Consider the following 14,458-nt stretch of genomic DNA (forward strand, 5'->3'; position numbering starts at 1 on the left):
CAAGGTGATCACCTGCTTGAGGAAGCTCATACCCCAAGGGAGGGCAGGATCCTAACACCTACAAGGAGGCACACAGCACTGTAAGATCTGAAAAATTAATCCAGCCCAACTGCCATCCACCTCTCCTATCCCCACTGGAAGGCAGGATGTGTGTAGAGTTCCTCCCTGACCATGGTACCTCAGAGGCCCACATGGGCACAGTGCTTTAGATACAGGACAACACAGTGGTCATTAAAGTCAAGATGCAGAGAAATCAGGGATAGGGAGAAAGAAAGGTTAAGAGGTCCAGGGAGCAATAATAATAATAATCAAGGCTGATCATCATCATCATCATCATCATCATCATCATCATCATCATCATCAGGGATGACCACCAGACCAGCCTGGGATCAGATACCAGGACCCCACCTCCTGCGTTTGACTGCCACTCATGTTGTGTAGACACAGATCACCAAGTTTTAAATGTTGACCCACCCCCAAGTACTTAGTCTTGACCTCACAGGGAGCTGATCTCAGGAAGACTGGCCAGAATGGAGCCAGATGGAAGTCCAAGCTGAGAGTGTCTACAAAGAGAGGTGTATCAATCCTATTAGACCATTCTCCCACATGGCTAGACTGAGCCTGGGGGCTGTGGGTTCCCAGGTTCTATTTGGTGGCTCTACAAAAACCATCTGTGAGACTCACGACTTGTGCTGCAGTCTCTGGGTCAAACTGGCCAGGCTGAGGCTCACTTTTAGCAGCAGGCCAAATGAGGGCTCAGAGCATGCCCTCTGCTGGGAGAGGCAGAGAGGAGAAAAGGACAGGAGTCCCATCTTTTGTCTAAATCCAAGCCGCTAGCTCTCCACATCTGGTCAGGCCTCAGGGCAGTACTGTCTGTGCTGGGACTTCAATGCTCACTGAAAAAAGATGATCCCTTTATCCCTTCTTCCAGAGCTCTATGGGAAGAACTCTGGGTTGTCTGGGGCTAGCCATGATGTTAGGAAGATAAGGGGAGAGTTGCTCCCACTACCCCAGCTCAGCAGCTGGCCAAGCTGCCTTCAACCACTGCTAGGGAGAACTCTTGCTCTTCACTGAATCTGGGGGCTTAGCAGCCCCCCCCACCACCAACGGGGGATTTCAGTTCAGACCACTTGTGTGGTAGAAGGTCATGCCTGGAAGACACAAAACCTGCTCCTTCATCAAGGAAACTTTCCCTAGCTCTCTGCCCAGCACGTGCGGCCATTCAGTTAGGGAGCTATCAAGTGGGGAACACTGTAGCGAGAAAAGGCCACCCAGCATTAGGCTCCTCTAATTCTTCCACCCCCTGAAGCCCTCACTTCCTGTATCTAGTGTTGGAATCCTGATCCCACCTACAGGTCCCCACACAAGCTGGCCTGAGTGTTTCTCTAAACAGAAGTATGCTGTCCCGGTAATAGGAGAGAGGGGGTGACAAAAGTCCAGTGAAGTCCCGCGTCTGTCCATTCTGTCTGGAAAATAGTCTGCGATGGAGAGTGAGGGCTGGGTCCCAGGGTAGGGCTGTGGGGGCTGGAAAGTGCCAGCCTGCCAGTGGCCATGTGGGGCAGAGGTCCGCTGGTAGAACTAAGTACCGTCAGCGGAACACAGACACCCAGGAAAGCAGGTAGACAGGCTCCCCTGAAGCAGCTGACCCGGCCAGGGACGCTTCTGACCAGCAAAGAAAAACACCACACACGGCATCCGGCCACGAGTCCCCATCCGCACCTTAGGAAGACGCAAAGCGCGACACCGGGTAATTCTCCCAAAAAAATACATACGTTTCGGTTTTGCCTCTGCCTGTGTTCAAGTTCAACCGATGGGAGAAAACCCTTTGCTGACCGGAAGCCTGGCTTGGGAACGGAACCAGAGATGGGAAGAAGCTTCTGGCGAATGTCTCCACCTAGGAGGGAGGCAGAACGCACCCCAAACCCTGCTCTCAGCCCGGTCGGTCGGGGACTTGGACTCGGTACCCCCGGGCTGGTGCAACTGTCTGCGCACCCGGGCCAAGCACTGACATGGCGAGGCGCTCCGCACACATCCGCCGCGGTCCTGGCCGCCAAGCGCCGGCTCGGGGAAGGAGCCCCACCAGCGCGCCCTGCGCCCCAGCAGGTGCAACCCCGCGCGCTCCCAGCCGCGTCTACACAAACTTGTTTGCCCGCGGCGGGGTGGATGGACTCGCAGTTCGTGCCAGGCTCCTGGCTGGGAGACCCCGAAGACAGGACTCACCCCACGATCGCGGCCGGCCAGGGCACTCGCCTTCCGGGGCGCGGAGCCCGCAGCCCCGCAGTGCCCGGACCTCAGACGCCCGCACGGCCGCGGCGCCCGCAGCGAGCGCACCCACGCTCCCGGACCCGCGCCGCGCGGCTCCCTTGGCCGCGGACTTGCGCGCCGAGCAGCGGCGGGTCCGGCGGGCGCCGACCCGAGCCGCGGGCGCGGAGTGCAGCGGACGGCGGGCGGCGGGCGCGGAGCGGCGAGCGGGCGCCCGGTCTGCACATGCTCACTCGCGCGGCCCGGGGACAGCGGCCAGCCTCCGCCGGGTCCTAGAGGCTCCCGCGCGCACGCTGCCAGGCTCCTGGGAAGGGTCGCGGCTTGGCTTCGTAGCGGGATGGGGGTGGGAACGGCCGTGATCTGTCCTGGCCTGCGTGGCAAAGCACACACCGCGGGTCACACGCGCTGCTCTCCACCGCCACGCCAAGACGCCGACAGCACTCCGGGGCACCCGCCCAGCCACCGCCGAGCACCGCAGCCAGGCTGGCTCTAGCGCACACCACGGAATCACACCAGATGCACCCAGGAATACACTGGGCACTGCCACTCACAGTACGCCGTCACACTCGGATGCAGACGCGGTGGCAGACGCGGCGGCTGATACCAACACACACTGAATCACCAGACACCCACACTCACACACTCTGTGGGCTCTGCTCCACGCACTCAGAAAAGAACCAGGACACAGACAGGTGCACACACGTACACAACCACGCAGTTTGTACCACTCTAATGTAAACACCCAGACACACACTGGATTACTGTCCCGTACAGGGCTAGGCATATTCTCCTCACCCACCGTGTTACACATCCACTCAGGAAGAAGCGCTTGTTAGGAACACGCGCGCGCACACACACACACACACACACACACACGCACGATTTGAGACAGAACCACAGAACGACAACCCTGATGGCAACGATACTCACACCATTTCCCTACACACCCGGGGTTCTGCGTTTCTGCGAGCAGCTTATCACCCTTTCACACTGACACAGCATGACAGACCTGCTTCTTGATAAAGAGGGACATTGTCAGAGAGAGAGAGACAGAGAGGGACACACACAGAGAGAGAAGAGACGGGGAGAGAGAGAGGGAGACAGAGAAAGAGAGAGAGCAGCCACACAGGTCTACCCACAGCCCCGTCTTTAAATACAGACTGGACCTAACCATCTTACCACATTGAGAAGCCCCACTCCCGTCTCCAGGCTCCCAAGTCACGGCATCCACCCTGCTCTGGTAGGAACAGCAGTGGGCCCAGTTCTCACGCAGGGCTGACAGCTGAGATGCGCCTGGAGGTTGAAGACGGGGTAAGAGGAGGCTGCGGGAGCAGGTGGCCGTGCCTCTAACTGACTTCCTGAATGGAAACGTCATGCTTCCAACTACCGCCAGGGGCAGAGCAGCTCAGCCGCTGGAGGAGAGCCCTTTCAACAGGTGCAGGGCGGCAGAGGGGCTTAGAAGGGACTAGTGGAGAGCCGCTGGCTACACAGGGCACCCTGAGGACCAAGAGCTTGCTGAAGTTTACACATGAGAACCTTGGGTCTGGGGATGAAGGCTGAGCTCTCTGGGGCCCTGGGAGTCTTGGGTAAGAGCACAGGGAGGGAGGAATTCTGTGCTATCTCAGCATTCCAGGCTTGCAAAGAAAGAACCCTCTCCACTGCCTTTAACAATTGCTATCAACAGTAACTCGCCACTGTGCCCTCTTACAATGCTGTTTGTGTTTAAACCCTCTCCAGGACTGACTGGCTACATAGTTTATAGGGTCCAGTTCAAAAGGAAAATGTTGGCTCTGTGCTAATATATATATATATATATATATATATATATATATATATATATATATTAGAATTTCAAGACACGAAGGTATAATTTTAAAACAAAGTTCAGGGTCACTGGAAAGTGCAGACTCTTGTGTCTCGCATAGGCTTTGGCTCATGAAGTCACCCATGGTCCTCTTACATCATTTGTCTCACTTAATAGTTAAGGTAAACTGGGTGTGGTTGTAGCACTCTGGAGGAAGGCAGATCTCTGTGAGTTCAAGGCCCGCCTGGTCTACAAAGCAAGTCCAGGACAGACAAGGCTACACAGAGAAACCCTATCTTTAAAACAACAACAAAACCCAAACAACAAAAACCCACAACAACAAAGAAAAATAGTTAAGATAAACTGCCTTCATATGCATCTACTTCGAAGATGACGTTCTTTTTTTTTTTTTACATTCATACATTTTTATATGCTTATAGAACACAGGTAATAAACATTTTTAACAATGGAATTTCTCATCCTCTCCTGTCTATGTTTTTTTTTTTTTTTCAATGCAGTTTATTCAGGAACCTTGAACAATCATCTGACCCTGGGGAAAGCCAGCCCACAGCTTAAATAGCCTCTGGGTAGCCAACCCAGGCGTGCCACGTGGGCAATGCAGATAGGTCCACATACATGGAAGCAAGCCAGATCCTCAGCCTTAGCTAAATGTGGAATTGTTCATGACAGAGAGCACTCACCATCGGGAAGGTGGAAGGTGGAAACCAGCTCCATCTTTAAGGCACAGCATTCCGCAGCTCTCTACAATTCCCCCTTTTGGTTTTAGACGCATCAGGCAAGAGTAGAGGTCTGATCTCTGATATTAGAAATAAATTGGGACTTTGTACCAATGTTCATTTAGGTGTCATCCACCCAAAGAGCATCAGACCCGTCCGAGATACCTTTTTCTCAGAGGCGGGACCTGGGGCATCAACCCGCATGCAATCAGACATGCTCTTCTTTGGGTCCAAAGCGGCTGACCCTGTGTGCAGTGCTTAGCCTCGCATCCTGAGCGTAACATTTTAGCTTTTTATGGTATCCAACCATGCTTGGGGCGAATGGAAGATGACGTTCTTGATGCACAGAGGGAGATGATTGCCGAAGGGCGGCAGGGAAGACAGTCCTGGGGACCCCCAGACCAGCTCCTCAGGATTCCAGGCACTCCTCTGCAGCTGCTGCTTGGGGGGGAGGGAGGCCACATCTATCAGCAGCTACCGGAGACATCAAGCTGATGGGTCTGTGTGAAACATTATGAAGGATGGAGGGGATTCAGGGGAAGAACTCCTTGTCTGGCTGCACCTGCGATGCGCAGCACTCCAGGAATCAGCTCCTGGTCTCCACGTGTAGAGTAGGTAGGTGTGCCAGCCATCTCTGACAGGAGGCAATGAGAAAGGAGCTGCACAGGAACCTATTGAGCACTTAGTTGAGAAGGACTTGGGAAAGGCAGTTTGGGTGTCAAGATGGACAGGAGTATTTCCCTGCTGGGTCGATGCCCTTCTCTTCACCACTGGTTGCAGATAAGGGTTCAAGAAGCCGCCTTAGAGAGGCCTGATAGCAAGGTTCCTTTCAAACCCTGTCAAGCTCCTCCCTGTGCCTTTGTGCATAGCTAAGATCCACTGGTATTTGTCTCCATATCATCTGTCCCCATATGGCAAAGACATCCTCATGTCTCAAGGACTTCTATGGTTGTCCCACCACTGAGTTGGCACAGAACCAGCTATTCCTGAGCAATGCTGTCACCCCTGATTCCCTTGCAAGGCTGAGACTGAAAATTAAAATAGTCTCAGCTCACCCTACTCCTGTCTGTCTGTGTTTGCCTGTTTACTCCATCTGTTCTTCTTTGTGGACTTCAATCATTAGGTCCCAAGTATATGCATTGCCTCCTGAAAAAAAATCCATCTCCTGAATTTTTCCTCTTTCCTCCTCTCCCTCTCCTTCCCTTTCCCTCTCTCCCCCTTCCCTGTCCTCCCCTCTTTTCTTCTTTCATGCTGTGCTTTTTTTTTTTTTAACTTACTGAGAAAGACGCCCATCCTGTGTTAGATTCCTGTTGAACACTGGACACTATTGAGCCAGTACACTAAAGAAGCATCCGGCATGGACAGCTGGACAAGAAAACAAACCACAAATCCAAGCCAATATGTGTGCAAATAATACAGCATTGCTCACAGCATGTGATCTAGCGTTGTAAGTACCGCATGCAGGGTTTTCCCTGATGACCAGAAATGCCACACACTGCTCAGTGTCCTCCAGACCCTCCACATTTGTAGTGTTTGTGCCTTCTCCAAGTGGCACGTTGCCCAGGAGGCCTGTCCGGCTGGGAAGTTCAACTAGAGTGCCCACCCACTGTCTGCTTTGATCACTACCTTCACTTGCATCTGCATTTGCTGGCTCATTGCTTCTTTTTTTAACCTTTGCAGGTCCCACAGCTAGAACTGGAGCCCCAGACGACCATGGGAAGTCCCACAGCTAGAACTGGAGCCCCCAGACGACCATGGGAAGTCCCACAGCTAGAACTGGAGCCCCCAGATGACCATGGGAAGTCCCACAGCTAGAACTGGAGCCCCCAGACGACCATGGAAAGTCCCACAGCTAGAACTGGAGCCCCCAGATAACCATGGGAATTTCTCTCACATAGAGCTATTCTATGAAAAATCCTTTGCACACACACATGCTCGGTCTGTATTCATTATGATTTATTTATTTATCAATTCACACATTCATTTGGGTTTTGAGACAGTTTTACTTCATGTGCCAGACTAGCTTGGACTCACCAGTAATCCTAGATAGATTTGTACTCACCAGCAATTCTCCTGCCTCAGCCTCCCAAATGCTAAGGCAGTGTTCCCAAGCTGTGGGTTATGACCCCTTTGAAGGTCGGTCGAACCTCCCTTTCACAGAGGTTGCATATCAGATATCTGCATTTATCAGATATTTACATTACTATTCAAAACAGTAGCGAAGTTGTAGTTATGAAGTCGTAATGAAATCCTTTTTATAGTTGGGAGTCACCATATGAGAAAGTATATTAAAGGGTCACAGCTTTAGGAATGTTTGGAATCATTGTGCAAAGGTTACATGCGTGAACCAGTTTGATGGTTAACAGTATAAATTTGATAAGCTCTAGAATCGCCCAGAAGACAGCTCTCTGGGCATCCCTGTGAAGAATTATCAAGATTAGCTTGAGGTGAGAAGACATACTGGATGTGGGTGATACCATTCTACCAGCCAGAATAGGCACAGAGAACAGAGCTAAGCGCTGTACTTCCTATTCTCTGCTGCCTGAAGTAGACTCAATGTGTCTATCTGCCTCAGGTTTCTGCTACCATGGCTTCTCCACCATGAGGAATTGTGCCCCTTCTTCCTTGAGTTGCTTCTGTTCCATATTTTGTCTTAGTGACAAGCCATTGCTTGTCTTGGATGTAAACATGTTTTTGTTTTGATCCAGGTGTGGGACGTGGGGCTGATTCAGATGGTCACAGCAGCAGACTGTGTGCCTCATGCAGGCTCTGAGAGGGGCTCTTTCCCAGCTGCAGATATTTTAAATCCAAGGATTCCAGAGAGGGAATAAAGGCCAGAGCCCAGAGAGCAGGGGAGGCTCCAAGAAAGACAAAGGCTGCTGCTGCTTCTCCTTGCTGCTCCCAATTGCTCTTGATGCAGTTTGATGAGAAGTTGGAGACATCATGAAACAAAGACTGGACTTCCCCAAAGTACCGGATGACCCTAACCAGCAGGAAGTGGCTAAAGAGAACTGCAGCCCATCCCCACTAACCTCCTTTCTCTCCTACCCACTATTGGAGTGTTGGAAGGGATTGGGGTGGAGAAGAGAGGAATTAAAAAATATATAGTTACGAAGTACGCAAGAAGCCACCATGCCTGTCTTAAGCATAATCAACTTCTAGGAGTCAGTGTGTCTAACACGCCGTTTTTCAGGAACCCTGGTAAGTGCTAATGGATGCTGTATTTCATTTGAAGAACTCAAGAAACTGCTTATTCTTGTTCTAGTTGTAGATATCCCTGTTGGTCCCCAGCCACCTTGTGGTCGGCTACAGACCACCATGGGGCCCTGGAGAAAAGGTGGTGGCTCTCTCTCTAGTACCCATCTGTTGGGAAGGAGACTGTGCCTATCAGCACTGAGCCCCTTCGGCTTAGTGTCTCCCTCTCTATCCATGCAGCTGTTGCTCCACTGTCCTGGCCTTGAGGGTCGACAGCCCCGACAGCCCCTAAGCAGCCTGTGAAGGTCGCTTTTCAATCCTGTACATTTTCCAAGGACGTGACCTTCCAGGATAGAGAGACCCTTTGACAACATCTCCAAAGAGAAGCTGCAGTTTCCTTTTCCCTCTCGGTCTTTTGCACGGTGCTATGAATCCATCATTTCTTTGTGTACAGTGAGACCCGAGGCTGGGATCAGCACTTTGCTGGGCGGTGAGTATTTATTTGCTTTTTTCTGTGAGGGCTGCAGTGACTTAAATGTGCCTCTGTGAAGATACCAGTACACAGATGGTAATTTCAGCCCCTGCTGAGGTGGGCCTGCAGAACACAGGGCTGTGGGCATGTGAACAGGGCAGCAAACCTGTGCCTGCCTGGGACCAGGTAGCCTCCCTGACTGCTGCTCTGGCTTTGAAGAGGCTGGACTACCAAGGCGCAGACCAGAAACCCTAGAAAGTTACAGGAATCCAGAGGTGGCAAAACGGTACAATGCGAAAGACTTGTTTTTGTTTCGGGACCCAGGAAGGCTGTGATGCCTGATGCAAGCTCCTGCCTCTGAGTTCTGGTGTCTAGCTAAGGAAAGCACGTTACCTCTCTTGGAGATAATGTTTTAATTTAATTTTGATTTAATTTCTTCCTACTAGCACAGTATCTAGTCTGCAGCATATAGATCTAGGAACAATTTCAACTTTCAGTCTCACTATTAAAAAATACTTTTTTCTGAGACCATGACTGTCTTGCTAGTGTTACTTCTGATGGGTGCTGTAAACTGAGAAACTTCTAGAAAGGATTAGAAATTCGATTGAGAATGCTAATGATTCATAGAAGATGTCAGAAGAGCAACATTAGCTAGAGTTTGGAAAGAGCCATTCCACACCTCATGGATGACTTGGAGTTCAGGACATCAGTAGCTGTAGCTGTGGTGGGGAAAGCCAGAGTTATGGAACAAGAACTAACCCAGAGTTGGAGGCAGAATTATTCTGTCTCATGATGAGCAAAGCTGCTTCTCTGGATGGAATCTGTTCTGGTGAAGATGATGTGAACACTGCTGACATGACCAAGAGTCAAGAAAATCCTATTACCTTGGCTGACAGGCAGAGGTGGGGTTGGAGAAGATTCACTCTGATTTGGAAGGATGTTCAACCATGTGGAAAACACTATAGCATTGTGGTTCAGGCTGTGAAATGGGAGAATGTTTGATGTCCAGGTTGTGTTCTAGCAGAGTGCAGAACTAATAAACCATATCTCTGATGATTCTTCCAGCTCCCAGTCCTGGCCTTGGGCCTAACAGCACGGCATGTGCTGGTGGGATCTTAGGTGGGGGCTATGGCTGTCTGGTTCTATCTTCCATTGGTGTAAAAGACAGCAACTGGGTGATTCAGAAGAATATAGAGCCACAAAGAATCTCATCGTGCCAGCAGGAGCTAGAGTAGGTGTGAAGATCATGGTGTGAGCTAGCAAGCAAGGCCTGGTACTGGAGGATGGTAGAAGCACCTCCATCCTGCTTCACTCTCTCTGCCTATCTGGTCTGCACCCATCAGACACTCACTCTTGGAGAAGCAGCTCAGCTTTGCCCCACTTTTATAAATTTCTCTGGAGGTCTGTCACCAAAGGTCTTGAACCTACAAATGATCTAAATTAAGCGACTGGCATATTTCTTGCATATAGCACCAGTAAAAAAGATCACTTTTCATTTTAGAATAAGTTAAAGCTCACAGTCAAGTTTAAGGAAAGTAGAGTTCTCCTGTACCTCCATTCGTCTTCCCCAAGGCCAGCATCTTAGATTTCTAGAATGCTTTTTGTCAGAACTAAGACCTTGGCTGACATTGGCACATGGCTGGTAGCTAACTCCAAACTTAATTTGGATCTCACCAGTTTCCCCATTAACATCCCTTTTCTGCCCCGGGGTGCCGTGCAGAGCACATTGAGTTGTCTCATCTGCCCAGTGTCCTCTGGGATGGTTTCTCGTGGTGCCTGGGCTTTTTCGATGACCTTGACAGTCTTAAGAGCACTGTCCAGGCAGAATATCCTTCAAGCTCATTTCAAATCAGTGGGTGTCTCAAAGCAGAGTGGTTGTTGAAGCTGCTGGCATCTATAGACACTGTCTCCAAGGACAGAAGGTCCGCTGTCCAGGATCCAGGAGAGGAGAGCTGTGCAATGTTTTGAAGAAAGTCAGGGAAAAAATGCTTCTATCCAAGAGGTTCTAACAGAATCAGGGCTGGCACATGGCTGGAGGTTGAAATAACATTCTGGGGATATCAAGTTCTGAATGTGCCACGGGCAGATATCAGGAAATATAGCCGTAATACAAGGGCCACGTCTTAATTTCTTGTGCTTCCTGTACCCCAGGCGTCTTCAGAGCACAGTCGTTCTTTCTCTGTCTCCTCTGCATCTTAGGTGACTCAAGCGTACCGGTGGGGCCTTTTGAGAGGAAGAGCAGCTCTTCCCAGTTTCCATGTCTGGCTCTGGCCCTTTGCTCCCCATGGACAGATCCATCCATTTTCTCAGTGACAGGGGCTCTTTTGGATGTTTATCCACTTGTATCTGCAGCCCTCCTCCCTCACATACTCTTTTAGCCTCCTCCCTAAGACTTCCCCCCAGTGGACCAGTGAGGGACGTCCCCACTTAATCAGACATCTAGTCAGCTATGACAGGAACTGCCCTGTCTTCCCCCAGAGGCTAGCCACTCCTTCCTGATGTCAGTCCACGGAGGCTTCCCCATCCCTCCACACACTCTGTAGCCACAAGAGGCCCCAACACCCTCCATGCCCAACTTGTTCCCCTATCTCATCCATAGGTTCCTCTTCTCTTTCTCATCCATAAGGATGATCCTGCAAGTTCTTCTCTTTTGTGCCTCTCCACTGTACCTATGCTCTCCTCTTCTTTGACTCTATCCTCATCCACAGCTGTCTACCCAGCATCTTTTGTAGAAGATCCACTAGCTTCTAATACCCCTCAGCTATAACCTTGAAGTGAGCCTCCCTTTCCTGTCCCCAAGCTTCTTCTATCCCCTGCATACCTTCCCTTGAGTTATGGCTCTACCATCCTCCAGTGACCTGAAATAAACTCCTGAGTGTTTACTCCCTTCTCTTTTGCCCATCATTTCCTCATCCACCCCACATGCCCACATCCAGTTTGGACTGCTCTTACCTTCTTAGACCCTCTCTCCATGGTGCTGCCCATTCAACATGGATGATGACTTGACAGTCGTCTGTCCCCTGTGGTGCTCTCACTGTGTACAGAGCAAGCGCAGACTCTGGGACACTCAAGGCTCCAGCCCGTCCTCTTTAGTCCCCCTCCACCACAGTCCTGTGTTTGTTTCCATTGTTTTTCAGGAAGCTCATGGTGCATGCTATCCATTTCTCACACCCTAGCCCCTGTTGCTTCTGCCTGGAATCCCATTTCTGCACTGTCTTGATCTCTGAGACTTTCATCTTTCAGGTTCCTGGGACAAATTTCTACCTCCATCCTATATAGAAGCCCTCCAAGATTCCACGCCTGCAATCAAAACTCTGCCTCTCTGTCAGGGTTTTTATAGTTTTATGCTCAGGCTAAAAACCAAGATGGAGAGACAACATTATCAAAGGAGAAAAGGAGCGGGGGTGTATCTGTATGTGTTTATGTGTATTTGGTATGTGTGTGTGCACATGTGTATATGTGTGTGTACATGTATATATGTATATGTGTGCATGTGCATGTATGCTCACATGTATATGTGAGTGCATGTGTGTGTACATATTGTGTTGAGTGCATGGCCATGCATGTGCTTGTATGTTTTGTAGTTGGTGCTGGTCTTTACTGCCCAGAAAGTACTGATTTCTCCTCAGCCAAGAAGGTAGGAGGTGTGTTATTACCTAGGATAAATCTGTGGATTTCTGGGTCCTATGAGAGGAGTTTTGTGTCATTTTATTTAACTCTCTCCAAAGCTTTATGCAATACATGCTGGTTGAGTTCCTTTTGGAGAAGAGAAAATTGCAGCTCAAAGAAGAGTGGCTAAATGACTAAGCCAAGACCACATAACTAGAAAGTAGAAATGTTGGGGCCAGAGCTGGTGCATTTGGATCCAAAGGATCCCTTCCCTGTGTGCTCAACCTCAGTTTCCGTGTTTATCCACCTACTTACTCCCAGTGCCACCACCTTTGGGGCACACAGGGACATCTGCGGCAACTCTGAGAAGCCTCCGGCTCCTCCCCTGTAGAATGAGCCTATGGCTTCGTTCCTGCGTAGTTGGCTTCCAGGCAACACAAACTTATTCTCCCCCATCCTCCCATCAGCCTCTCAGATGGGAAAAGAACGCCAAGGGGAAGGGACTGCTGAGTTGCCACTCACCAGGGGCCTGGCAATGTCACTGCCAGAGCAGAGGGGACCAGGAGGACAGCGCTACCCATCAGGCGCCCAACCCCAGGCAAGTGGAAGCTGACCACAGCTGGATGTGAAGATGCCTGAGAGAGGAGCCTGCCCCTCTATTTCCCTCTGACTCCTCTGTGTTCTCCCTGCTTTTGCCCCGGGAGAACACAGGGGAAAGAAGGAACGGAGAGGAGCTGGCTCAGGACAGCAATCCTGGGTGGACAGCAGACCAATTGACTCTGTCATGCAAGGACCATCTGACTGTGTGCTCTCTGGCAAGTCCCTTCTCCTAGAGGCTCTGTCTCCTCACCTGAAAGATGGGGAGCATGAAGAGTAAAGGGGAGGAGGCTGGTCAGGTCCTTGGCACTCACTGTACCATCTCTTTACACGCATGGCTTTACTTATTTCTATTCTTGTAAATATGTTATCATGCTTCATGTTAACATGCAAAATGTTATCATTTTCATTTGGAGATCTCCTGGTTAACATCTGACTTCAGACCTGCCTTTTCAGAGGGAGCTAGGTGGGTTTTACAATACCTGTTCTCTTGGAACTTACGGCTGCAGCACCCGACAGGGTGCAATGCAGGGAATGCACGTGTGTCCGTGTCTGCTGCCGCTCGGGGTGCTTCTCTGTTTCTGCCCATACAGTACTATGTGTGAGGCAGATATGGGGTCCCTGAGTGCCTGCTGGGTACAGTACGGATGAGTGGTGGGTGAGGGCTAGTGGCAGGCACAGAATTGGCCTGGGGACACAGAGGGAGCCTGTGCAATTCAGAAGAGCCTTCTAGCCTTGCTTCCATTGGCTTGGGCATCCCAGAAGAGAAATAAGTACATTTTAAAGGAAAAACAGATTTTGAAAACATTTAAAGCAAAAATTATCTGGAAAGCAAAATTATTACTTTTTTGCATTTTTTTGTATTTTCATTGTTTGTGTATGTAGGCATATGTGTTACGCTGTGTGTGATGTGTGTGCATGGGTGTGTGTGAAGTGATAGTTATTTATAGGAGTTGTCTCTCATCACATAGGGCTGGGGAATTGAAGCCATGTCCTCAAGCTTGGAGGCAAGAGTCCTTACTGCTGAGCCATCTCCTTTGTCCATGAACAACATTTTAGAATGTTGAGAGGAAGGTGTGGTTCAGTTAGGTCAAAAGTGTGGAACAATTCTTGTGTTCTCAGGGGAAGGCAGGGGCATCCTGGAGACAGAGTAGGAAATGCTAGGGGGTTAGGGTTCTCCCAGAGCCCAGAGCCTCGGCAAGCCTTTTGTTGGTGAACAGGTGTTATGATCTGGAAGGGAAGGATGGTGGGTTCTGACCACCATTTCTGGGTCTGCCTGACTGTTGCCATGACAACCAGTGGTGGGGCACATGGAGAAATATCTTTGGCTTTTATTTGAGGGTGATTCTCAAGTCTCAGGCTAAGTTGTGACCAATATCCAGGCACCTGCTCTCCCCTTTGAGGGTTAGGGTTAGGAGCAGTTTCAACATCCCAGAGACAAAGCCCCAAGGTATGGTGCAGGGCTCCACCTGGCCCCTCAGACTGAGGGAATGGCAGGGCTCGGGTGTAGGTCAGGCTCTCTGGTTAGCCTGCACCTGGCTCCATCCTCCCTGCAAGGAGCAGGGAAATGAGAAGTGACAGAAGGTGCCAGGAGTCACCGAGACTCTGTCACCTCGATTTGCAGGCAGACAGAACTGCTCCTAGTGAATACGGCACTTCAGTGACACTGTGTCCCTGAAGGATCCACTGGAGACAAGCAAGACCATGGCTCGGGTCTCTACCCATACCTGTCCCTGCTCAGCTGTTTCCTGTGTCCCGGCCTCCCTCTGGACAGCTGCAGCC

General features: G+C 50.5%; 1 protein-coding gene across 6 annotated transcripts in view; it reads right to left on the bottom strand.

The window, feature by feature from the left end:
• Positions 1-3,607, bottom strand: part of Wscd1 (WSC domain containing 1) — a 39,443-nt gene extending 35,836 nt beyond the window's left edge. Inside the window, exon 1 of one of the 6 annotated variants that reach the window (XM_060363366.1) lies at positions 3,442-3,607. The gene's annotated coding sequence lies outside the window, so the exon portion shown is untranslated. Of the gene's footprint in view, positions 1-1,772; positions 1,886-2,220; positions 2,475-3,194; positions 3,279-3,441 lie in introns of those variants that run through there. The other 5 variants (XM_060363364.1, XM_060363365.1, XM_060363367.1 and 2 more) reach the window with 5 other exon arrangements.
• Positions 3,608-14,458: the final 10,851 nt, after the last annotated feature.

Source organism: Meriones unguiculatus, chromosome 11 (assembly GCF_030254825.1).
Source record: "Meriones unguiculatus strain TT.TT164.6M chromosome 11, Bangor_MerUng_6.1, whole genome shotgun sequence".
Lineage (NCBI taxonomy): Eukaryota > Metazoa > Chordata > Mammalia > Rodentia > Muridae > Meriones > Meriones unguiculatus.